This window comes from Hemicordylus capensis, chromosome 2, assembly GCF_027244095.1.
Source record: "Hemicordylus capensis ecotype Gifberg chromosome 2, rHemCap1.1.pri, whole genome shotgun sequence".
NCBI lineage: Eukaryota > Metazoa > Chordata > Lepidosauria > Squamata > Cordylidae > Hemicordylus > Hemicordylus capensis.
Genome location: NC_069658.1, coordinates 354,083,597 through 354,111,295, shown reverse-complemented (window position 1 = coordinate 354,111,295; position 27,699 = coordinate 354,083,597). Strand labels below are relative to the sequence as shown.

At 42.9% G+C, this 27,699-nt stretch overlaps 1 protein-coding gene and 1 long non-coding RNA gene across 2 annotated transcripts in view; one reads left to right on the top strand and one right to left on the bottom strand.

Annotated features, from left to right (window-relative positions):
- The window catches only part of PDLIM4 (PDZ and LIM domain 4), a 139,115-nt gene that overhangs the window by 110,899 nt on the left and 517 nt on the right, over positions 1 to 27,699 (bottom strand). The window lies entirely within an intron of this gene.
- LOC128346357 (uncharacterized) lies at positions 16,763 to 26,141 on the top strand. Its single transcript, XR_008316928.1, has 3 exons — positions 16,763 to 17,113; positions 18,016 to 18,107; positions 25,983 to 26,141. It is a non-coding gene; the product is annotated as an uncharacterized LOC128346357 (long non-coding RNA).

The following is a 27,699-nucleotide window of genomic DNA, read 5'->3' as shown; positions in this document are numbered from 1 at the left end:
GGAACAATGGGGAAACTCAAAACACCCCACTGTTTCCCATGAGTAGCTCCTAGGGACACCAATGGGGGTTTGGGGGGAAGGTTAAACATTGTTTAAAATCACCCGCTTGCCCATTTCTTTTGTGGGTTGGGTGGTAGCTACCCATCATGCTCTACCACACAACCCACTTTGGTGTCCCTAGGAGCTACCCATGGGGAACAATGGGGTGTTTCAAGTTTCCCCATTGTTCCCTATGGCAGGAACAAGCTGCACTCACAGAGTGCACACACCAGTTTTTCATTGCAATTTGCAATGCATTTTGCAACCCTACCTTGAAAAACACTGCAGAAGCACATAGTAAAAGAGAATCTGTCCCTCCCAACATAGAGCACACATTTCAAATACAGTCTAAAAATGGCCAAAAAAGAATCACTGACTCAGAATCCACTGCCAGCAACAGTGCCTGTGCTGCAGTAACATCACTGGCACAAGTTGCTCGCTTTCTCACACACAATTATGACTCCTTACATTACTTCCTAGCATTGCAACAGCTGCCACAGCAGCACCCTTAGCAGCAAGAATAGCCATAAGCTCAACCAGAGCAACTTCAGCCACAATGCAGATTGCAGAGCAAACCAGAGCACAAATTAGTCTCAAGGCTAGACATGGAGCTTATCACTGCAATCACCGAGGAATATTGCGCGCGCACACACAGAGAGCTACTACTGCTGATTTCTTGCCACAACACTATCGCACAAACAAAACAAACCACAACTCAAAGAAGGAAGGCACCCAAGTTCTGCCTTTGTCAATCTGAGATTCAGCAAAACCTGCAGCAAAAAGTTATAGCTGCAATAGCACAGCATACTCAGTGCTAAGAAAAGAAAATAACAAAATCACCTTCCTGGTGCCTCTTCAAGGCAGGCACACTCAGGGGCGTAGCTATAATTGAGCAAAAGGGTTCAAAGAACATGGGCCCCCAGTTCCTGAGGGCCTTCCAGATCCATCCCTCCCTATGTCTTTCATTATCTCCCTCACTTGGGTGGGCCACCAGAGAGAGGGATGAACACGGGTCTAGCTACGCCCCTGGGCACACTATAATGACTCTTTTTGCCTCCCAGTCCCTTCAAATACATTTTGAAATTCCCTTTTTGTACTCTTTTCCCTGTTCCTCCTCCCTCACACCGCAGCCAATGGGGGCACAGCTGCCCATGACAACACTTGATTTGTATGATAAGAAGCTTGTTTTGAGTTGAAACATTTCAATGTTGAAATGTTTTGCACATCCCTAATTAAAATCCTTATAAAATTTAGCATTGCTATATAAGAAAATTCCATTGCTTTCCAGCCTATCATATTTTTTTTTGAATTGATGGCATTATCATAATTGAAGCATTAAAGAATCTCTGAGGGGAAAGTAGAAATGATTTAATAAATACAGAGCTAAAGATATTTAATTCCCATTGTGTAATGTTCTAAAAAGGTCCACCTTCGGGAAATGCTTGACTAACAAGCAAAAGGTTGCCGGTTTGAATCCCCACTAGTACTATATTAGGCAGCAGCGATATAGGAAGAGGCTGAAAGGCATCATCTCATACTGTGTGGGAGGAGGCAATGGTAAACCCCTCCTGTATTCTACCAAGAAAACCACAGGGCTCTGTAGGCACCAGGAGTCAAAATCAATGTGATGGCACACTTTACTTACCTTTAATGTTCTAAAGCAGAAAATATTGTTGAGTATGAATGGCAGTTCTGCAGACTGGAAGGAGTCAGTGACTGAGGCGTAACTGGCATATTTGCATGTTTTAACAATTGAAGTGTATGAATGGTTTAGTGGAGAGGGTGGGGACTGAATATGTATATTATTTTATTCATGATGTGTTACTACTGACAGTCATCTTCAACTGCTGTCATTTACTACAGCATTATGACTAAGTAAAAGGATTGATAAAATCAATTTTTAAAAAACTTATTTTTTAAATTTACATCAGATTTTTAAAAATTTGAATTGGATTTTAATTTTTAAAAATTAAATTAAAAAATAACCTAGGTCAAAGATAACATCTACAAATTATATTCTGTGAACTTGCTAACAGCAGAATATGGGGATGAGATATCAATCCTATTCTGCAGATGGTGTACATGCAGCACACACACACACAGTCAAGCCCTTGCCCCCCCCCAAGTGCAAAGACATTAGGCCCATTCACACATTATGTTCAACACTTGTACAATGAGTGTACAATGTACACAGATACAAATCTGTGCACAGTTACAGTCATTTACATGTTATGTTGAAAACAAGTACAACAGTACACTTCCTATTGAACCATGGATATGAAGGGCCTTTATCCAGGAGGAGAGCTGATCTTGTTGCAAGCATGTTGATCTACTGCAAGCATGAATTGTCCCATTTGCTAAGCAGGATCCATGCTGATTTGCATTTGAATGGGAGACTACATGTGAACACTGTAAGATATTCCCCTCAGGGGGTGGGACCCTGCATGCTTGAATGAAGCAGGTTCTAAGTTCCCTCCTTGGCATCTCCAAGGTAGGGCTGAGAGAGATTCCTGCCTGAAACCTTTGACCAGCCGCTGCCAGTCTGTGTAGACAATACTGAGTTAGATGGACCAATGGTCTGACTCGGTATAAGGCAGCTTCCTATGTTCCTATGCTCCATTCCCGGTTCACTTTAAAAATTAACCCAAGTACAGTAATTCACACAGACTTGTGTACAAGTGTACAGACATCTGTATCCTTCTACAGCATAATGTCTAAACCAGACTAAAGAAGGCCAATGAATGAATGAATGAATTTGTTTGTTTATTTATTTAACCTATTTTCATACCACCCAAAACTTGCATCTCTGGGCAGTTTACAAAAAAACAAAATAAATAACAAAAGAAAAGTGAAAACATTAGTTAAAACAAAATAAATGACAACATAAAAATTAAAACATTAGTTAAAAATAAATGACAGCAGAAAAAGTTAACACATTACAAAAATTTAAAATTTTAAAACAATATTTTAAAACAATGTTAAAACTATTAAAATGTTATTTAATTAAAAGCCTGAGTGAAAAGATGTGTCTTTAAAGATTTTTTTAAAGTTCTCAGAGATAAGGAGGTTCTTATTTCAGCAGGAAGTGCATTCAAAAACTTTAGGGCAGCAGATGAGAAGTCCCGTATATAACCAGCACCTTGTATTTTGCCCAGAAACTTACCGGCAGCCAGTGTAGCTCTTTCAACACGGGGATAATATGGTCTTTCCAGGATGACCCAGAAACAAACCTGCCTGCCGCATTCTGGACCAACTGTAGTTTCCAGACTACATACAAAGGCAGCCTCACATGGAGCACAGTGCAGTAATCCAGTCTGGAGGTTACCAGCATATGTACCACTCTTCTGAATTCGTTTATCTCAAGAAACAGATGCAGCTGGCATATCAGCCGAGGCTGATAGAAGGCACCTCTGGCCAATACCTCAACCTGGGTCACCAAGGAGAGGGTTGGATTCAGAAGCACCCCCCAGACTGCATACCTGTTCCTTCCGGTGAAGTGTGGCCCCATCCAGAACAGGCAGGTCAAACTCATCTCCCAAGTTTCAACCCCGTACAAAGAGTACCTCTATCTTATCTGGATTCAGTCTCAGTTTGTTATCCCTCACCCAGCCCATCACTGCCTCCTGGCAGGCATTTATGGAGGTTATGCCCTCTCCCGATGATGCTGACATGGAGAAACAGATTTGGGTGTCATCAGCATACAGATAGCATCCTGCCCTAAATCTCCTAATGATCTCTCCCAGAAGTTTCATGTAGATGTTAAACAACAGTGGAGACAATACGGAGCCCTGAATGAATAGAGGATTTGGAGGAATGAAACAGATCTGAGCAAAGAGGAGTAGTCTGGATATAAATGCAAGGTTTAGGGAAGGGGAATAGATAGTGAAACCAAAAATGAACGGAACGCATTCATGCAGTCCTGAGAAAACCTTTTTGGAGTGTACTCTCCATTTTAAAAGGTTTAGAAGTGTTTCCATTTTAGAAACACCTATCATGGCAGCAGGCCAATAAAAAGACCACACTTGGGAATATTTTAATGAAGTCCATGTACCTGTGGGCAAGACAGACATGCATGCAAAATACAAACAGTGCAACAAAGAAATGCAAGACCTGGTTGCTCAAATGAAACAACATTAATGAGACGTGTACCTATTATAGTATGTACCCACCTTCTAGAAATGAAATCTACATCTCTGGATGTGTATTAAAGTTATGTTAGACTACAAGAATGGACTTTTACTAGAAAATGATTAATAGTCTTTCCTGGTGATTTAAATCATTAAAATTGAGTTGTCCTGTGAAGCGATTTAAATCATGATTTAAATCATGATTTAAATCAAATCAACTCTGCAGAGTAAAAGTAAAAAATGTAAAAGAAAATCCAAAGATATTGACTTGGATTTTCTTCAGAATTAAGGATGTGATAAAAATTGTTTTAATTTTCTCAGATGTAAAGCCACGGAGGTCAAACAGGAAAAACTACCTGCACTGATAGTTGCTTACTTCATGTCTGCTTGTGGACTTCCCAGAGGCATTTGGCTGATCAGCCATGGACACGGGATGCTGGACTAGATGGGCCTTTGCTCTGATACAGCAGGGCTCTTTCCTACATTCCTACGTTCACTGTAGGCTGAAGCGCTAACAGCACTAGTTCAGCATGATCTTTTATGACTGCTTCTTGGTGCACTTAAGGAAGGGACAATATTCTAGGTGGCAAAGGAAAGGGCCATGCCCCTTATATCATAAGCTACACTTGCTAGGTACTGCTCTGCACTGATTATAAACATTTTATTTGTCTCTCTCAGACTGGCTTTCTTTTTCTTTAGAAAGAAAAGAAAAAAACACAATAATAGCTCCAGAACTGTGCACCGAGCCACTTTTTCATACAGATATTGCGTTTCTCATATATAGTTGCTTTGTCAGGAAATGTAATCGTTCATATTGGCAATTAATTCCTGTTTTGTTGTTGTTGTTTATTAGGGATGTGAGTTTCATTTCGGATACAAAACATTTTGTGCACAAAACAGGCCGTTTCGGCTGTTTTGTAGCCAAAACAAAACACCCAATGCTCAAAACAGAAAATTTTGTAGCCAAAACAAAACGTCCCTATTTCGGATACAAAATGTTTTGTTGTTTCGGCTGTTCTGGAACTCCATTTTGCAATTGCAAAAAGTCTTTCTCCTTCAGTCTCCATTTTGAGTTTTGACATCTGTTTGAATTTCCAGCCCACAGACTGGCCAGCGAAAGCATGGGCTGATCTGCTGGCAATTGTCTCCTTATTCCTTTTAAGCAAATTTAAGGGTGAATTTTACCCTCATTGGCTAGTGGGGCAGTGTGCATTTACCCTCATTGCCCAGTGGGGCAGTGTGCATTTCATTGTTGTTGTTTCACACTGTTGTGTATAGATCAATTGCATTTTGGGCGGGAGGGATGTGGATGTGTATGACCTTTGGAAATCTGCCTGATTTTTTTCCAAAGCTCTGCTGTTGTTAATGTGTGATGTTGATGTTATTTGGGGTGTATTTGGGGCAGAAAGGGGGCTTTGGGGGCAGAAGAGTGGTTCAGGTGGTAGTGCCCCAATGGGTGCCTGCTGCCACTCAGATTCCAAAGGAATTGAGAAAAGGGCTGATTTTTAAAGAATTTCTGAAGTTGACATGTCTTTGGGGCAGATTCGGGGCAGAAAGGGGGCCTGAGGGTTGGGTGGCAGTGCTCCAAGGGGTGCCTGCCACTTGCCCTATTCCAAAGGAATAGAGCAAAGGGCTGATTTCTTAGGAATTGTTGAAGTTTACGCTTCTTTAAGGTTCAAGGGAATAAAGGAGGTTTCAGAAGACCCATAACTCCACCTGGGGGGCACTAGGGTAGCCGGGAGCGAGTGGTGGTGTAGTGCACACAGGTTGCTAACCCATGGGGTGCTGGGTTATGTTGTTTCTGAGGTGTTCTGAGTATAGATTCTCTGGTAGCATATGAGATTTTCAATGACAAACCATGAATCCACTCTCATATGCTACCAGAGAATCTGAATCTACACTCAAACATCTCAGAAACAACAGAATCCAGTACCCCATGGGTTAGCAACCCATGTGGCTGGTTGGCACCCTATGTGCTCTACACCACCACTCGCTCTGGGCCACCCTGGTGCCCCCCAAGTGCAGTTATGGAGCAGGAATTATGGAGGTCCATCATTCCCTATGGGGAAGAACTTTACAGACGCGCAAACTCCATTACATCTTTAAAAATCAGCCTTCTGCCCAATTCCTTTGAAATAATTCTGGCAGCTTCCTTGCACCCACTGGGCACTACCACCCACCCTACTCTGCTTTGGGCCACCCCTTCCCCCCCCCCCAACATGAAGCTATACTTTTGCTGAAACCTCCATTCTTCCCTATGGGAAAAATCCTATACTTCAAAAATTCACCAAAAATCAGCCCTTTTCCCAATTCCTCTGAAATTTGGGTGGTAGTTTCCACCCATTGGGCACTACCACCCCCACCCACTAGTTTTTCCCCGGGGACATTTTTCAAAATCCAAAATGTTTTGGATTCAGATTTTGCAATTTCGAACAAAGAACAAAATTGGGGTGTTTCAGATTGGCTGATTTTGAACAAAGAACAAAACGGGGGTGTTTCAGATTCGGGCCAAAAACAAAACAGAAAAACAAACAAAACGCACAACCCTATTGTTTATTCTTATTTATTTGTTTGTTTGTTTAACATATTTTTATACTGCCCAAAACTTACGTCTCTGGGCAGTTTACAAGAAGATAAAAACAATATTAAAACATTAGTTAGAAACGAAAAGAAATTTAAAACACAACAATTTTAATTTTTTGAAAACAATATTCTAAAACAACATTAAAAACAATCAAAACAGTATCAGTTAAAAGCCTGGGTGAACAGATGCATCTTTAATAGGCATGTGCACGGACCGGTTCGGAGGCCATTCTAAAGGCCTCCAGACCGGTCCGGACACGGGGTGGTTTTGGTTCGGGTGGGGGGTTCTAAAAAGAATAGGGGGGGCTTTACTCACCCCTTCAAGAATTCTGAACGTATATATTCGAGTAAGCGGGCGGCATACCTCCCTGCCGCCCGCTTCACTCCCCCTCCTCCGGCGGCGCGCGTTTCTCCTTAAATTTCCGGCTTCAATTGCAATCGGGCGGCAGGGTAGCTCCCAGTCCCTGCCGCCCGGCTCTTCCATACCCCCGTGTCTCGGCTGGCGGCCGCCCCCTGCTTAATCACAGGACCCCTGCCACCCCTTCCCTTCCAATACACAGGCGGCCGGCAGGAGAGCTCTCCTGCCGACCCCGTCCCCTTCCCCGGCTCGGCTGCAAATGGCTTCTAGGAAGCCTTTTGCGCGCCTGCGCAAAAGGCTTCCTAGAAGCCATTTGCAGCCGAGCCGGGGAAGCGAGCGGACGGCAGGGAGTTCTCCCGCCGCCCGCTCGCTGAAGTTAACGTTAACTTCAGCGAGCGGGCGGCGGGAGAACTCCCTGCCGTCCGCTCGCTTCCCCGGCTCGGCTGCAAATGGCTTCTAGGAAGCCTTTTGCGCAGGCGCGCAAAAGGCTTCCTAGAAGCCATTTGCAGCCGAGCCGGGGAAGGGGACGGGGTCAGCAGGAGAGCTCTCCTGCCGGCCGCCTGTGTATTGGAAGGTAAGGGGTGGCAGGGGTCCTGTGATTAAGCAGGGGGCGGCCGCCAGCCGAGACACGGGGGTATGGAAGAGCCGGGCGGCAGGGACTGGGAGCTACCCTGCCGCCCGATTGCAATTGAAGCCGGAAATTTAAGGAGAAACGCGCGCCGCCGGAGGAGGGGGAGTGAAGCGGGCGGCAGGGAGGTATGCCGCCCGCTTACTCGAATATATACGTTCAGAATTCTTGAAGGGGTGAGTAAAGCCCCCACACACACTCTTTTGGAACCCCCCACCCAGTGCCGGACCGCAGCTCCGCGGTTCCGTGCACACCCCTAATCTTTAAAGACTTTTAAAAACTGGTCAGAGATGGGGAGGATCTTATTTCACGAGGGAGCTCATTCCAAAGCCTCGGGGCAGCAATGGAGAAGGCCCGTCCCTGAACAGCCACCAGACGAGCCGGTGGCAAATGCAGACGAACCTCTCCTGATTATCTCAATGGGCGGTGGGGTTCATAACAAAGAAATACCCAGGGCCCAAGCTGTTTAGGGCTTTATAGGTTATAACCATCACCTTGTATTTTGCCCGGAAACATATCGGCAGCCAGTGTAGCTCCTTCAATACGGGAGTAATATGGTCTCTCCTGGATGACCCAGACACCAGCCTGGCTGCCGCATTCTGAACCAACTGTAGTTTCTGGACTACGTACAAGGGCAGCCCCTTGTTGTTATTGTTGTTGTTGTTGTTTTTGCACTAAATCTCTTTTAGGTCAGTTTCTTCCAAAACTCAGATGAGGAGGGATTAAAGGATTAAAAGAAGAAGAAGAAGAATTGGGTCTTTAAAAAATGCTATATAAAGAAAAACTATGCAATGCAACATTCTGAGATGAATGAGGAACTGTTCCATAAAAAGGTTTTCAGTCCTGTTAAGTAACTAGTGCCTACAGCGGAGACATGACTTGCCTAGCAGGCATGAGGTTGCTGGTTCGAATCCCCACTGGTATGTTTCCCAGAGTATGTTTCCCAGAGTATGGGAAACACCTGTATCAGGCAGCAGTGATATAGGAAGATACTGAAAGGCATCATCTCATATTGCGCGGGAGATAGGAATGGTAAACCCTTTCTGTATTCTACCAAAGAAAAACCACAGGGCTCTGTGGTCACCAGGAGTCAACACCGACTCAACAGTACACTTTACCTTTTACTGCTGTTTCCTTACAATTCCTTAAAATTTAGATAATTGGAATATATAATGCAGAGCTGAAAATAATAACTAAAAATGGACTGCAAGCCTCACTGATTGTTACTCGTCACAGTTGCTTATTATCACCACTGGTGTTTCAGGAAAGTGCAGAACAGCTTTTTTGGTAATCATGAAATTTCAACTCCCTTACAGGAGGATTACTTTGAAAGTAATCCAAACAGTTCAGAACTCTCTAAAAGAGAACTTAAGATGGGCTTCTTACACAATATTGAATGAACTGACTCAACACAGAATACCTTTTTAGATGCTCCAGTTTGTTCTTTACTTTGTCTAGACTATAACATTTTTTGTATTTCAGAGCTGTCTGTTGTGTTTTTAAGCCGCAGTGTTTAACAGACCATCATACCCTTACGTCTACTTCCATCACAAGGTCACAGGGCTGAAAGATGCTAGGCCCTTGTTTTTTTTATCTGTTTGGACAATGCTCAAGTGACACATCAGGGACTGAAATAACAACCTAAAAAAAAATGTATGTGTATTCTGCAGCCTGAGCTACAAAGCCCTGCTGTGCATCATGGACTCATAAAATGTACCGGACTCATAAAATGTTCCTCCCTGATAGAGTTCACGTGGGCATGGAGCCTTGCAAGACAGTAAAATCTAGATGAGCTGATATAGCATTTATATAATAGGGAATAAATCAAAATATGACTTGCATGAAGGGCATTTGGTTCTCACTTGCTTATACTGGACAGTTGCAACTCAGTACATGACATCTTCATTTCTACAAGCCAAAACATATTTATAGTACTTTAAATAGACGGCCAGAGGAACAGAGAGAAAATTAATATATATTGCTGTGACTCCTGAGTCCTGAAGAATACACACAGAGATGCATCTCTCTCTCTCTCTCTCTCTCTCACACACACACACACACACGCTCTCTCTCTTGCATGCGCTCTCTCCCGCACACACACTCACACTCTAAAGAGCCTCTGGTGAATATGTCATCATCCAGTGTGGCTGACAGGAGACAGCCTCCATCACAACAGTGTTTAACAGAACGTCTTCTTCACCATAATCTGGAGAGGTTTGTCTGCAGTTGCTGGCCACTTGTTTGGCGGCTACTCGGGAATGGGCCTTCTCCGTTGCAGCCCCTGGTCTTTGGAATGCGCTCGCTGTTGAAATAAGAGTCTCCCCATCAATGGCAACCTTTAAAAAGGCTTTGAAGACACATTTATTCACCCAGGCTTAAATATGCAGTATTTCACTTTTCCCACAGGAGAAATAATAGGTAGCCCAAGGTGGCTTGTGCAGCCAGTTGATGCTGCCACTGACGTCATTGATCAAGCAGTGATCAAGGGACATAAAATCTCTTTGTTGTTTTCAAATAATTATATTAAAATATGGAATACAGAAAAATTGATTTGCAAAGATGGACTAGAATGAACTTATCTTTAATGGGAAGAATTTCAGCTGTGAAGATGAATGTCTTACCTAAAATGTTTCTTTTTCAGACTATTCCTTTAATCAATACGCTAACCTGTTTCAAGCAATGGCAAAAGGACATAACTAAATTTGTATGGCAAGGGATTAAATTTAAACCAATAATTAAATTTAAAAACTTAACAGATGCTAAAGGAAGAGGTGTTTTGATGCTGTTTGTTTGACATGGTTAAAGGAATGGAGAACATTAAGAAATCCCAGAATACTTTATTTGGAAGGATTTGATAGAAGGTTTGGCTGGCTCTCATATTTGTGGTATGATAAAAGCAAAGTGCATAAAGACCTTCTTAATCACTATGTAAGAAGGAGTCTGATGGGAGTATGGGCAAAATATAAACAATGGTTGGAGTGTAAAACTCCACTACGGGTATCCCCAATTGACGCTTTGGCACATAAAGAGACAAATACGCAATCTGAATGGGGTACCTATAGGGATTTGTTATGTTTTCAAGAGAAGGGCTGTAAATTAAAAAATTTAAATGAAGTACAAAATTTGGTTAGTAATTGGTTTCAGTATCATCAGCTAAATGAAATTTATAAAAAAGATCTTAAAGTTGGATTTGTGGATCAAATGTCGAGATTTGAGAAGGAGTTGTGTGAAAATGACAAAAATTAGTCTCTAAGATGTATAAGTTGTTGCTTTTGAAGGAGACAAGTGATGAAGTGGTTAAAACGACTATGATAAAATGGGCTCAAGATGTGGGTCTTAATATAAAGATGGCTGCTTGGGGAAAATTATGGAAAACTGCATGTTATACTTTAAAAGCAAATTATTATAAGACTATGTATAGGTGGTATCTGACACTGAAAAAATTAGCATTAACGTATAAAAATGTTTCAAACAAATGTTGGAAATGTGGACAATGTGAAGGAACGTTTTTCCATATGTGGTGGTCATGCGGGAAGGCAAAGGCTTTTTGGGATATGATATATAATGAGCTGAAGAACATTTTTAAAATGACATTTCCTAAGAGGCCAGAATGCTTCCTGCTGGGAATAACCCAAGGAGAGTTTTCCAGAAGAAATGTAACATTTTAAATGTATGCAACCACAGCGGCTAGGATAGTATATGCGCAGAAATTGAAATCTAAATCCCCTCAAAAGAAGACTGCTTGATAAAATTTTTGGAATATGCTGAGATGACAAAGCTTACAGCACTTATAAGGGATGAAAATTTGAAATCTTTCAAAGAAGATTGGGAACCATTTTTACTTTACTTAAATAACTATTTTTCTAATATGGACTTTTCAGCAGGGTTTGAAATATAGTAATAACAGCAGGTTGGGTTGGGTAAAATCGAGTAGCAATGTGGAGTATCTATGTTTCGAATTATTATAGCAATGGTTTATATGTATAATTAACGTGAACCACGCAGATAGGTAAGTGGGAAGTCAATATTTACTTAATTGTAAGCTATTGTAAAAGCCAATAAAAATTTAAAATGAAAAAAGAAAAAAAAAGCAGTGATCAAGGGACAAGCAGTGACCCTTCCCAGTGATTGTCATTGGCCTGTGCTGTGTTTATGCCAAGTTCTGCCAATGATGCAGTAGCTGCATGCCAGCAAGGTGGTGGTGGTGGTGGTGGTGGGACTGCTGCTGCTTTCTGCCTTTGCTGCCACTATGTGATGAACTCTGGTAAAGGCATAGGGTCACCACACAGAAGCATCATCTTACTGCGCGCTGCCCTACCTCACCAGCCACCAGAGTTTAAGCCATGAACCATAACTTTAAGCCATATACTTCTATAGGGGAAAAAGCAACAGATCCATTCAGGTGATCTGAAAAGGGAAAGAGCTTTTGTGTCCTTCATGCCACGGGATGTGGGGATGGCCACTAGCTTGGACGGCTTTAAAAGAGGCTTAGACAAATTCATGGAGGACGTGTCTATCAATGGCTGCTAATCTAGTGGCTAGGACTATAGGCCACCTCCAGGCTCAGAGGCAAGATGCCTCTGAATATCAGTTGCAGGGAAGTAACAGTAAGAGAGAGGTCATGCCCTCAGCTCTTGCCTGTGGGTTTCCCAGAGGCATCTGGTGGTCCAGTGTGTGAAAGAGGATGCTGGACTATATAGGCCCTGGGCCTGATCCAGCAGAGCTGTTCTTATGATCAGTGTTCTCTCTAATTTTTTTTCATCTGTGTGCGGAATGAATTTTGTTCTAGGCGGCAGTATCAAGGCAGTGTGTGTGCATGTATATTCAGAGTGGGACCGTCCTGATTCTGAGTGGGATCTAAAATTAACTGAGCAGACATCAAAAATCTTGTGTGCACATGCATGTGTGCACAGCTTAGAGGGAACATAGTCCAAATTGTAGTGATTTTGCCTAGCAGAGACCAATGAGAGCTACTGAAGCAAGTCAAGACATTCCTCTCTACCACCTCATCCTGGGTTCCATTTTGTGTTCATGCTAGAGTGAAGCTAAGAAACAAAACCCAGCAATTGGATTTATATAAGCAATATATTATTATTAGCTGATCCCACTGCAAAGATATAAAATAAAACTAATTACAACAATAACATTTGAATTCCAGGACACCATATCTACTTAATACCACCATTAAAAACCAGCACAAATGAAAATGTCTTAGCAAGTTTCTGAGCAAGTTCTATGTAATAAAATCTTAGAAACTATCTTTTTCCTTTAAAAAATAAAATCAAATCAAAACCATTACTAAAAAAAGAACTGTTTCTCAGCATAGTCTATGTCCCATATCCACCAACTTAAGAGTGGGAAACCTGACAGATGTGAACTACAAGAATTAAGGCCCCAATTCTCAAATCCACAGCAAGAATTATTACCATTTCAAAAACAAAACATAAAAGAAACGTTTCCCCCCCCCCAGATGTGTGCAATGAATGGACTGTAAATTGATATAGAAGGCTTGTAATGTGTGCAGTTACAAATGGCGCAGAAAGGGGAATCCAAGGACACTCAGACCACAGTTACCCTGAACTCATTTATCAAAAGCTGTACCATGTAATAAATGAAGCAGGTCAGCAGTAGCTGCCAGCAGAGTAGGATGGTTCATTCATTAAGGATGAGTCACCCCATGCCTGCCACATCAAGTAGTGCACTCTTTTTCATTGCCTAGTTTTTTTCTATTCTTATTATCCCTTACTCCCACATACTCCAGTCTCTACCTTCCCATTTTTTATTCCTGACTTCCCTAGCAATTACCCATGTGTCCTTACATTAGCAAGACTCAGTGTCAGTCTATGGTCTACGCTTATTGTCTTTGGTCCCAATTTCTAACTGCTTATTTTGAAAACAAAAACAAAAACAAACATTCCAACAGAACAGAAGTTATTTTGTTAAAAAGTTGTGGGGGTGGTATTTGTATTATCTGTGATGGTCACTTATCGCTATATGGTATGAGACAGGAAGCAAATTTTGTCCGATGAGTGAAAAGTAACAATGAAAATTACAAACAAATTGTGCTAGCTCAGTTAAGAAATGGTTACAATTTTTAAAATGCAATATATTCCTATCAGCTCTCCAACCTTCTGAAAACTACCACCCACGACTTCTCTTTTAGCCAGGAAAGCAGAATCAATGACGGTCTTTGTGAGAGTGGCTTCCAGCTGCTGACATGCAGAGTGCTCGGCTCATGTCCCAGGAGTGCAATAAGAAAAGCTACCTTCTCTAGAGAGTGCAAGTGCCTGCTGCATGTGAACGCTGTTGCCAGCCAAGAAGGACTACATTATCTCAGTGAAGAAAAGGGAAGGCAAAGGATCACAGTGAGCAACTAGGTGTGACAAGAGCCAAATGGCAGCAGCCCCATATTACCTCTTTCGCTTTCCTCTTCCAGGAATCTCTTACAGCAGGAGTTCTCAAACTTGGGGGTCCCCCAGATGCTGGACCACGGTGACTGGGGATAAGGGGAGTTGTAGTCCAGCATCATCTGGGTGTCCAAGTTGGAGAATCTTTGTCTTACAGTATAAAACAATGATGTGGCATCACCACCATGCTGAGGGGTTCCCTCTCCACAACCTCAGCAGTGGTGGAGCAACTCAGGGGTAGAGCTGTAATAGCGCGGATGGCTTCAAAGAACCTCTCGTGCTCTGTGCCTGGGAGCTGCCAGGCATCCAGGAGGAGCCACTGAGCTCCCCACTCCAAGTGGCTGGGGTGCCTGCCACTGCCACCACAGGCCACCTCCTTTGACCACCACTTGCCCACCACTGCCCATCCTCCTTCCATTGGCTGGACTCCTGGCTATTGGAAGGAGGACACACACATAGCCCATTGGGAGCACATGTGCACCCTCCTTCCATCGGCCGGGAGCCCGCCCAATAGGAGGAGGGTGGGTAGAGCTAGGCGAGCGGCTGAAGGAGGCAGCTGGCAGCAGCCAGGACCAGCCCAAAGCTCAGGGGTGCCCCAGGCGAAGTGCACCTGGGCACCTCCCACCACAGCCTCTGCCACAGGATGCATGCCTAACATCCTCATCACTACCACATCCACCTCTGTGGCAGCAATGAGGAGGGATGGCTGCCCTCCTTGCCATAGCCACCTCTGCCTCTTCCACTCGCTGCAGAAGTGGCAGATGGAGGCAGCAGAGGCAAGGAAAGCAGGCAAGCGAGTGGGCAGGTGTTCCCCATCAACCGCCCACTCGCCCTCCTTCCTTGGTGCTGCAGCAGGCAAAAGCACGGGAGCCAGATGGGACAGAGGCTGTGGGGAGGGGGTGGAGGGCAGCCGACCCTGGATCCCACGTGACCCAGGCTGTCTTTGCCCCTGCACTTAGCAGGCAGCCAGTATTGCTGTTGGCAGCTGCAGGAGGCTGGAGGCAGCAGCAGTAGGAGCACCAGCCTGAGGAAGGGAGGAGCTTGGCGGCCCCTCCTGAAGATGGGGAGCAAGTGGGGGTGCACCATGAGTGGGGAGGCCACCCATGTTAACTATGTGAACATGGGCCCCTTGGCCTCTCACTAAACCCCTGAAGAAACTTTCAGTGTAGTGATATCATGCCATACATTTCATAGTGCTAAATGTTATGGGAAAAGGAGATATGGGGCTGCTGAATGTCCCCTAATGCAGGGATCCTCAACGTTGGGCCCCCAGATGTTCTTGGACTTCAACGCCCATAATCCCCAGCCAAAGGCCACTGGGCCTGGGGATTATGGGAGTTGAAGTCTAAGAACATCTGGGGGCCCAATGTTGAGAATCCCTGCCCTAATGTATACTTATATTGAGCTAAATGTCATTGATACATTGGCTAATAAATAAAGCCAATATAATAAAGCCGATCTACTTGCCTAATTCATCTATTAAGCACATATTCGGCTCATTTTTAAATCATGAAAACCATCTTAGCTCATGAAATCAAGATAACCTCTGCAGTACTTTTCAACAGTATGACTATACTGGTATTTTGTGTGTGTATTTTACAATCTAACATTATATTAGCTTTTTTATCTCCCAGGGCAATTTCCATAATTAACAACCCCTCTCCATTCCTTCTTAAATCTTTTCTATGAAGGTTGGTATGGAAATGATGCTCTTTAAAAAGGGATTATTCTCTTGTATTTAGCAGGTGGAGAGCAACTGGCTGGCCCTATCCCTCCAGTGGCTGCTGCTGGTGTCTGTCTTATGTTTCTTTTTTAGATTGTGAGCCCTTTGGGGACAGGGAGCCTTTTTATTTATTTATATCTATGTAAACCGCTTTTGGAACTTTGATTGAAAAGCAGTATATAAATATTTGTCATATTTATCATATATTTAAAAATGCTTTTCTGTTCTTGCACAGCAGCAAAGATAAAATCCGCGAATCCATCCTTTAAAAACTATCAAAACTTTTTAAAAATGGCACTAAAGACACATTTATTCACCCAGGCTTTTAATTAGATTTATGGTTTTAAATTTTTAATGTTGGTTTTACATGATTTTAATGTTAATGGTTTTAATGTTTAAATGATTTTATTTGTTTAACTGATTTAGTTTTGATTTTAATTATTAATTGATTTTAATTGTTTTTATTTTGATGTAAACCACCCTGAGCCATTTTGGGAAGAACAGTATATAAATCAAATATATATATATATATATATATATATATATATATATATATATATTCTTTAAGGCGTACCCATGGATAATCCCGTGCATTGAAACTCTCACGAGATTTCCTGGCAGGGCAGAACAGAGCAGAGCACAGCAGGGGGAGCCTCTCTCCAAGCCAGCCTGCCGAGGAGGGAGGTAGATAGAGGAGGAGGTGGTGGCACCACTGCAAGCTGGCGGGAGAGTGCATGTCGGCTCCAACCACCCGCCTCCTCGCGAGGAGTACAGTTGAACAGGCGGTGGCATGGGGGGCGAGAATGAGCTGGCTGAAGGGACATGGGGAGCGGGAGAGCAAACTGGCCGAAGGGGTGGGTGGGGAGAGTGAACTGACTGAAGGGATGTTGGGGGAGAAGAAGGGATGGAGACAAAATGAAGATGGGGCAGGGAACCGGATCAGTTGCAGGGGAGGGGGAGAGACGGGGCGCAGATGGTCTGTGTCGGGTCAGTTAGTTAACAATTAAAATATTTAAAACAGTTTAAAAACTCTGGAAGGCCAGGCCAAGCAGGTTTTAAGGGCTCTCCTGAAGGCCAACAAGAAACTCAAGCTACGGATTTCTGCTGGGAGTGCATTCCACAGGCCAGGAGCAGCTACAGAGAAGGCCCGCATCTGAGTCGCCACCAGACATATCGGTGGTAACTGGAGACAGACTTCCTCAGATGACAATGTGCAGTGGGATCGTGCAGAAGAAGGCGGTCTCTAAGGTAACCTCCCTGTCTAAGCCATTCAGGGCTTTAAACGTAATAACAAGCAATTTGTATTTTGCCTGGAGACATATTGGCAGCCAGTGCAACTGTTTTAAAAAAGGCATAATATGGTCTCTCTGAGTTACCCCAAAGAACAGTTTATCTGCCGTGTTTTGAACTAACTGAAGTTTCCAAACTACGTACAAAGGTAGCCCCACATAGAGCGCATTGCAATAGTTACACCTGGAGGTTACTAGCTGATGCACCACTGTTTTGAGGTCATCCACTTCAGGGAATGGACACAGCTGTTGAATCAGCCAAAGCTGGTAGAAAGCACTCCTGGCCATAGCCTCCACCTGAAATACCAGGGTAAGGCCTGGGTCCAGGAGTACAGTCCCAAGGTATGTACCTGTTCCTTCCGGGGGAGTGTAACCCTGTCCAGCACAGGAAGATTTAACTCGTCCCTAAAATTCTGAACCACTACAATGAGCACCTCCAACTTGCTTGGATTCAGTTTCAATTTGTCCTCATCCAGTCCATCACTGCCTGTAGTCAGGCATTTAGGAAATGAATGCCATTTCCTGATGATGAAGATGACAAGGAGAAATAGATTTGGGTGTCATCAGCATACTGATAACACCCTGCACCAAATCTCCTGATGACCTCACCCCGCGGTTTCATGTAGATATTAAAAAGCATTGGTAACAGAATGGAGCCCCCAGGGACTCCATATAACTGCTCCTGTTTCGAAGAGCAACTGTCACTAAGCTCCACCATAGACTGTTTGATAACTGTAAGCATAAAGGCTAAGCCAATCTGATTATAGTAACAGGCTATTACATTTACTTTTACCAATTATATCATTGTGAAGTATAGCTGTTTTGAAGTACAAATCTGATCCCACCCTCATTTTATTTCAGAGACAAGATTTGGGACCTATCATGCTTTCTATTTTAAAATATTTTTAGTCGTTCTGCTGCTGAAAATAACAAATCACTATAGTCAACTTGAGGTATGGGTATGTTTTAAGATTTTTGGTATGCATCCCGATGTTTGCATAGTTTTCCACAATAACTCTGAACACCTGAGCAGGAGAACAATAGTTCAAACTTTGTTTTAAAAATGCTGACGTAATTAGACTAACATTGTAAAAGTGCTGTAAATCCCTTCCATTAGGCAGAATTTCTGTTTTGTTTTGTTCAGATTGGCAAAGACTGAAAGTGTTTAGGACGTGTGAGGTTATTTTGTTAAGTTTCCACCAAGGTCAGACCATTAATGAATGGAGCATTAATCACTTCTTCCACTTGATTTCCTATCCTGAATTATCAATGTGGATGATTAATTAAAGTAATTCATATTAGGAACTAACTCAAGACTATTCAAATAGGGGAGTGCAGAAACCGGTCCAACACGAACCAGGCCACTTTGAGGAGTCCAATTGCGAACTGGACCGGCCTTCAAGGAGGCTGGCTGGTCCGTGTTTGGACAGGACCGGGACCAGTTTGTGGTGGATTGGTTCGGAGGACAATGCTTTTAAGGGGGGATGCAAGCAGCCAAAGCTGGCAGACAATCACAAAAACAAGGTTAGGAGAGTGCTCGCTCTCCTAACCAGAAGCCCAGCAGAGGAGCGGGAGAAGTCAATCTGTTTCCCACCCAATACTGCCTGGGGTGTGAGACCAGGTGGGTCTTGGGGGCTCCTTCTGCTGCTGCCTGCCTACTCCTGCTTCCCCTGTGGGGCTGCTGCCCGTAGGTAACATCTGTGGGGAGTGAGTGCAGGACTGGGACCAGCCCCTGAGTGACTCAGCTGTTCCTCAGGTCATCTGCTCAGTCTTGGACTTTATAGGAGGCTGCTTGTGGCTTTAGGGTGTCAGAAGCCCAGCAGAGGAGTGAGAGAAGTCCATCTGCTTCTCACCCAATACTGCCTGGGGCGTGAGACCAGGTGGGTCTTGGGGGCTCCTTCTACTGCTGCCTGCCTACTCCTGCTTCCCCTGTCGGGCTGCTGCCTGTAGGTAACATCTGTGGGGAGTGAGTGTAGGACTAGGACCAGCCCCAGAGTGACTCAGCTGTTCCTCGGGTCATCTGCTCAGTCTTGGGCTTTATAGGAGGCTGCTTGTGGTGGTGGGCCCGCCACCAAAGGGGCGACACCAAAGGGGCGACACCAAAGGGTGTTGCCACTTCGGGGGAGAATGAAGGCGAGGGCTAGAGGGCTTCTGTTTAATTAGTTTTAGCTGTTTCGGAATTGGGCTGAAGTTGCTGCAATGTGTTTGGGTTCATCTGGAGATGGGGAAACAGGGGGCACATTCGTTGACTATGGGGCAGCTATTCCGGTGGTAGTGGGTAATAGAAGAAGAAACGTTGGCAGGTCAGCAGATTGCTCCAGGGGAAGGGTAGTCAGAAATTTATTAGCTGTCTCTCCTTCCAGCTGTCCTGCCAGCTCTTTGACCTTGGGGAGCAGTGCCAACCAGGGGCGTAGCAAAGTTCGAGTGGGCCCAGAGACAAGATTTTAAAATGGGCCCACCCCCCACTGAAGCTCAGCTCATGAAGTAAAGAAATCTTAAATGAGGCTGAATAGTGGTAACAAAAAGCACAGTAAAATTTACACACACACACACACACACAGATTGCCTCTCTGTCATGTCAACATTGTAATGTGTAGCAGTGGCTTGGTGGATGTATGTGTATAATATAGATATGCTGGAAATTTTCCATGCAATGTTAACTTCCATAATATCATTGAGGAATTTTCCATAGTCTTCTATCCTCAATAATTCCTTTCCCTGCTTTCAGTTTCATTCACAAGCTGGATATGATCTGTTGTATATATCTAAGATGGCAGCAAAAGCTAATGACTGTGCCAGCCCAATGTCACAAAATGTTACAAACACTTAAGATTGTGATATTTATAAGCTAAAAACACTTCTCTTAAACTATTGCCCAGCTAATTGATATGGCTGGATAAAATTATCTGATTATTATTCTCTTACTGTTTGGTCAGTCATAATATTGTAATAATGATAATAATCATAAATTAAACATTGAGCACTCACTATGGCATAGCCTCATTGCTCAGGGGCCAGTCCTCCTGAATTCAATGAAACTTACTCCCAGCTAAATGTGTATATGTTGACCCCTAAAAAATGATTAAGTGCTAAGTAACACTTCTCTAGATGAGATCAATTCCATCAAGATGAAGAGTAGCAAAGAGAGAGAAGGCTTCCTAAAAGAAACAAAATGGGGCTGTTCACACGAGCAGCCTTACCTGGGCTTGCGCAGCCCTACCCGGAGGTAGGGAGGTTTTTACCCTGGCTAAAAGTGAAAGTAGGAGAGCACACAGGCACCTTCCTACCCCACTCCCTGGTCATGTGGCAGCACGAACTGCCTGTAGTCCCATTCGGGCTGTCGGCAACCTGTCCTACCATAGAGGCCAGGGAAAGAAGCGTCTCAGCCCCTAGAATGACTTCAATGCACCGCACAAGCAGTGCAGTGCATTGTGGGCCTTCTGAAAGCTGGGCATCCTTCTCCTGGCCTCTCTCCCACCATGCTACCCTCCACAGCGGTGATCGTGTTGTCACGCAGAGGGGAGAAAAGAATCATTGGCTGGTTGTGTGGGGGAAAGTCACAATGCTCCTTGACTTCCCCCACCCCCATCCGGGATAAACAGTCATGAGAACAACCTTAATGTGTTCATGCCTAGATAACTTCCCTTTGGGTACAACTATGATGTGCCTGTTTAATAGATTTCTGTATTATTTTATTCAGTGATCATTAATATCTAGTCACATGTTACTTACCTGCTATATTACACAGCTCCGATATTATTAACCTCCCTTCATAAAACAATGTGATTTAAGAAAAGAGATAAAGTGTGCCGTCGAGTCGGTGTTGACTCCTGGTGACCACAGAACCCTGTGGTGGTCTCTGGTAGAATACAGTAGGGGTTTACCATTGCCATCTCCTGCACAGTATGAGATGATGCCTTTCAGCATCTTCCTATATTGCTGCTGCCCAATATAGGTGTTTCCAACGGGGATTTGAACTGGCAACCTCTGGCTTGCTAGTTAAGTCATTCCCCCACTATGCCATTAGGTAGCTCTACTTAAGAAACACCTACTCCCAAATGTAGAAGAACATGTAAAGTCTGGCAGCTTAAGAGGTTAAAGTTCAGTGGATCCAGAGAACCATAAGTGGTGCCCCACTTGCAAAATTGGGCTTCACCCCATTCTGCACTGTTTGCCATTGCCTCCTGAAAGTTGAACCTGATGGTTAGGGAACCTCCAGAAATCGCATGGTCCATGGTGTAGGGGTATGAAAGTGAAAGGGTGGGTTTGGTAGACATCAAACATACCCTACACAAATGGAAGTGCCACTCTGCTTGCATAAACCCTCCATGAGATCCAACCCAATCGGTTTTTTAGAAGCTACAAGTTTGCTTTCCTGGTGTGATATACTGGCTAAGAGACTAAATCAGAACCCATTTGAATGTTTGCCATGAACTCACTGGGTGGCTTAGACACACCATTCACTCTTGGCCTCAGCTGCAATATGGGGTAAGTAATATTTACTTACCTTATAGGGTTATTGTAAGGATTACAGCTAGATAAAACACATGGAGTGCTTTTCAAATTCAGAAAGTGCTATACAAATGCTCTGTATTACAATTATCTTTAATGATTTCTGCATATGATTCCCATTTACTGCAGTTAATTCTTCCAGCCTGTGCAGTTACAAAGAACAAAAGCTACAAGCTGCATGAGCAAAAATACCTTTTGCTCATGAAGTCTGTGACAAATTTATTAACCTTCATTTATAACCATTCTAAAACAAATAGCTGTAAAGGTGATATTTTAAAAAGCAAGTTCTGCATTTGACTTCCAAGAAAAAACCAAACATTCAGTTTTTTAAAATACCGGGTGACTCTAGAGAACTGAGATTCACAATAATTTGCGCTATGAAGTCTAAGGAGATCAGTATTCTAATATAATAAATCACAAATAACTCAGAATGGAACGTATAGGACATGACCATATTATTACTTATTCACATTTCTGTACAATGTTTGGAATTGTTTATAGCCTCTCCAAAATATGCAAAAAATAATGTTTTAATACAACATGGCTGTAGCCAAAAGGAAGAACTCAGAAAATATTTCTTTATAACAGCATTTTAAAGATAACTGATTGTCTCATTTTCACATCAACCTGACAATATTTTTTCTTGGTGTTTTGTAATGTATGCCCTTAACATTTTACTCAACATTTTGTCATGTAAAATATTAAGGGAGGTGTGGCTAACAGTTTATCATTCCCACTGTCTGTGGCATCGTACTTGATTTCATGAGAAAAATATATAACTTAAGGTAAGCTTAGCTCTAGAGTTTTAAAAGGATTTTCTTTGTTATAGGAGGAATCAAAGTACATTTTATTAAAGACTAAAATGGCCATCTCAGATGTAGTTGGTTCAAAAAGAATCAGGCAAATGCAGCACTACTCTTTAATTACTAACTGTTGGGTTAAATCACAGCAAGGTTAGCTTTGTATTAACAAGTCCGTGGCACACAACGTGCCCAATTCTGCCCTGTTTTCTATCCCTGCTTATAAACTGTTTATAAAAACAATATTCAAAGAGTGTTGCTGCAGACAAAATCTAGACCCGTGCTTGATGCCTAGGTTTGTCACATGTCATTTTGTTTACAGGTGAATCAGAAGAAGTAAATCAATTGTTTTCTTATCATGTGATGGTTACACTACTATAGAAAAAAGACACATTCTTTTGCATTCCAAAGTACTCTTATTATAAAAAATTTTTTATATATACCATGCAAACTGGAACTCCAAACAAATTGTATAGTATTGTGGTTGGGAGTAGAGAAAGGAGGCACAATGAGCAAAACCATCACAGTCCATAAACATTGTTTGGATCTGCTCAACCTCCTCCCATCACTTTGAAAAGGATTCAAAAAGGAATCTACAAAGCTGTGCAGCAAATATGCCAAAGCCACTGAGCATATTCCGACATTCTTAAGAGAACTTTTCCTCTATGCTTCTTGCAAGATGATGATGATTTTACATTTATATCCCACTCTTCCTCCAAGGAGCCCAAAGTGGTATATATGATTATGTTTCTCCTCACAACAACTCTTTGAGGTAGCTTAGAGTTAGGCTTTAGCTGCTAATGATAGGTTGTTTGGCAGGATATGTCAGTCTTTTAAAGTGCTGCGTCCTGGAGAACCAATCTCCCTATTTCTTATCAAGAACTGGGTTTACATCAGCCACTGAAGAACGTCCTTTGCAGTTACAGTCACCTTCATGAGGAGACTTGGACCATGTACAGTGAACTACATATTTTAAAATGGGTCAAGCTTCAAGGCTTCTATATCATCACAGGAGTTCAGTTCAGAGAGTAAGACTGTCTCAGTGGTTACTAACCATGATAGCTTAGTGGAAACACCATGTTTCCATCAAAGCCATTACCTTTTGGAGTGCCAGATCATGGAAACAAATAGTAGAGGATGACCATCATCTTTATTCCAGTCTGTGAACTTTTGACCAGTCGTTAGGAACCTGGCTAGGCACTATTGGAAATAGAATAGTGAACTGAACAAAACTTGATTTGACTCAGCAATGCAAATGTTTTTGTGTTCTTAATAGTTATGGAGGAGTCACAGTGACAGATATTGCCCAGCCTGTTTGTACCTCAGATTATCCCCCCCAGATCCTGTTCTCCAGCAAATCTGCATTTGCTACTTTAATCTTACACCACATTCATAAAAGCATGACCACATAAGGTACCCTAAAATGGGCTTTACATAGAATTTGGAAGGTTATAAGTGACCCTATTCGCAATGGCTGCTATTATATTTGCTATGTTAATATACAGTTCTGAAGTCAAACCCAGGTTTGGAGATCTTTCAGACTGCATGTTTAGTGACTATAGCAAGGCTGCACAACTTCAGCCCTCCTGCAGATGCTGGACTACAACTCCCATCATACCTGACTATTGGTCATGGTGGCTGGGGATGATAGAAGTTGTAGTACAAAAATAGTTGAAAGGCTGATGTGCTAATCCTTGCTAACTGAGAGAAAAGGCACCTTTTAAAGTAGTGATTCTCTTTATTTAGCAGAGGGAGAGCAATTGGCCCTATCCATCTCCAGCACAGCATTCCTCCAGTGATTGTTACTGGTGTCTACCTTATGTTTCTTTTTTAGATTGTAGCCCTTTGGGGACAAGGAGCCAGTTTATTTATTTATTTATCATTTATTTATAAATATGAATATTTATAAACCGAAACTGCAGTCAGGTTCATCTGCAGTTGTCATTGGCTCATCTGGTGGCTACTCGGGGACAGGCCTTCTCCATTGCTGCCCTGAAGCTTGGGAAGGCAGTTCCCTGCTGAAATAAGAGCCTCCCCATCCCTTACAACTTTTAAAAAGGCAATCAAGGCACATTTGTTCACCCAGGCTTTTAATTAGATACTGTGTTAATAGTTCGATATTTTTTAATAGTTTTAATGTTGTTTTAAGTTTTAAATTATTGTAATGTTTTAACCTTTTTACTTGTTTTTATTGTTTTGTTGTAAACAAACAAAGACTTGCAAACTGACCAAAGACTTGCATTTTGGGCGGTATACAAATGTGTTAAATAAATAAGTAAGTAAACAAACCGCTTTGGGAACTTCTGTTGAAAAGTGGTATATATTCGTCATTTTCATTGTGTAGCCCTAGACTATAGCAAAGATGACCAGTTTCAATGGCTATTGAGGCAAATGAGACATGAGATTAAAGTCCAGAACATACAGATTTGCTGAAAAATTGTGATTATGTCAATCTGCCCCCCAAATAAGGTTAATAAAATAACATATAAATTAGGCTGCAGTATTAAACCTTTCCTGTATTCTACCAAAGAAAACCACATGGCTCTGTGGTCACCAGGAGTCAACACCAATTCGAGGGCACAACTTTACTTTATTAATCCTACAGTCTCTAGGTACTAGTTGCAATAGTTTTTAAAAAAAAAAACTGTCAGCAGAAAATGTTCTAAGTACGGTATTTACCTGAATCAAAGAGGACTCTGAATTTAAGACAACCCCCTTTAAAAGTAGAGGTTAAATACAGCCTGTACCCACATAAACATGAAAGGAACCAGACTCTGAATTTAAGACAACCTCCGAATTTCTAATATAAAAAAAACTTGGGGGAAACCTAGTCTTGGATTCAGGTAAATACTGTACATAGGACAAATTCAGACAAGGGAATCAGAGGTTGAAGTGCTGCAAACATTCGACTCCATCATATGTGAAGGCAAAACTAGATGTGGAAGAGTAAGCTATATTTATTTATTCATATGTCTGTCACATGCACATACAAAGCAGAGGTAGGGTGAAGAGCCTGTGTTTGACATAAGGCATGGGAAAGAGAGCTAAACTTTCCCCACATCCTTGCTTTTCTTCACTATACATCACTCTACTTCTTGCCCAAGTCCAACACTGGAAGTGATCTAGTCTGGGGAGAATAGTGCTTGAATTACAGGCAAGGGCAGAGGAAGGACGAAGGTTTTGGGTCAAAGACAGACTCTCATTCCCTGCTTTATACTTAAATGGGGTAGACACATTAATAAAGACTCATGATTGTGTCTAGTTTAGCCCTTCTGTTTTGAGAGTGGTGTGTGAATGGCTCATCAGTACTTTGAGCACTGTGCATGTAAGAGTAATGCACAAGTGACTAATGAGAATGATCTTAACTTAAATCCCACTTAGTCCTACTTTGTTCAGTGAGATTTACTTCCAAGTAAGTGTATGTAGGAATCACAATGTGATATATTGTGTGATATATATCTGTGTGATATACACAGATGTTCTGTAGTATTTAAATATGTGCTCTCTCTGTTACAGGAAACTGCTCCTTTTTAAAGTAAGCATTTCAAAAATTCCCAGAGAGAAGGGCATACTGCCAGTCACCAGACTCCTGGAAGCAGCTTGTTTTTTCTTTCACTCACTATGGCTTCATGATACATTAACTTGTTTAATTAAACAGAAGTGTACTTATTAACACATCTGAGGAACTGGGATATGAATTGCATGTCATATACTTCACAGTTCATTCTTACAAAACAAAACAGCAATGCTTTTTTATTGAAATAAAATCCACAGGTCTCATATATAGTAAAACAACTCTTTTTAAATATCAGTTGTGCAGGCTAACGGTTAAGAGCTCCTAAACGCACCATCAGAATCCCAACAATCTGTGGAACAGTATCAGCGCAGGAGTAGCTTATGCCAATGTCACTAACATGTGTCAGGGAAATGGAACACAGTATGAACAGGTCTTTGCTATCACATATCAGGTGCACAAGATTTGTGCCATAGATGTTTTAATGAGTGGTCAAAACTATTAGTGTGGGAAATTAGTGTGGGAAAGAGGTGTGATGAAAATTAAAATAGGTGAGCCACCATCCCTAGCATTTGAATTTTCAGCACATCAGAGTCATGCTCTTTCTGAAATAATTTTGGAAACACAGCAATGTGGTTAGCTGGAGTTGTGTAGTGCAGGGGTTCTTGGATTCCAAGATCTTTTTGGACTACAACTCCCATCATCCACAGCCATTCTGGCCCTTGTCTGGGGACCCAAGTTTGAGAATCGCTGATATAATCTTAAATATGTCAGGCAAGTTTCATCAAATTCAAGAGGATACGTTTGAATAAGTATACTTGGGATTGTAACCACCCAATCCTATTGCCTTCAGTGGGGCTTATTTCCAAGCAAGCAAGTATAGCATCAGCCTGCTAGAGAGAGCAAAGTTGACCCTGGTATAATTTTACTAATTTCTGAAAAGTTATTCTGTAGCGCAAGTTGCCTTTACCCCCCAATATTTCCAGGCAGATCTGCATGGCACTCCAAAGACGGAAGGTTCTCTATGCTCTCGAAGTGTATTCGTTGGTGGGCAAACGCCTCCTTCTCGCCCCTTCACTCTCAGCAACGTCACTCGCCTCTCTTGAACAGGTTTCATAGGGCCCGGCACGCCAGTTAAAAAGAAGACAAACAAAGTGCTGCTAAACTATACCCCGCTCTTTTCTAGTCACTCAGCAACTCTGTCTGTTCTGCGTTTAAATAGCCTCGTTTCCAGGCTGAGCTCCAACAAACAAATAGCTTTGCCTAGCTCACGCCGAGCTCAGCTAACAGCGCTTCCTCCTCCTGTTGTAGCATCTCCTCCACAAAGAGAGAAACCCCCTTCGGAGCACGAAAGGAAACCACAGCAGCTCCTAAGTGCAAAGTCCCGCTCTTGGGGGTGGCAGCACAGGCTCCGGGTCTTGCCTAACTAAGGGAGCAGCCGCCCTGCTTCTGCCCTCGCTGCGGCATCAACTCTGGAAGTTCGCTGCACCGGCGACGCTCGGCTTGATGTGTGCAACAAGTGCCTCTGCAAAGAGTGGAGCGCGGCTCCAGAGCCCTTTGCGTGCGGTGCGTCCCGGGAATGTCGTCTCTGCCCGGCCCTGTAAGGAATGGCACGGACTCCCCAGATGCAATCGTGTGCCTAGAGGGGGGCAGCTCCTGATCGCCCGCCCAGCTCCGACCCTCCTCATACCCGAGTGTTGCGAATGCACTCTGTGTTCA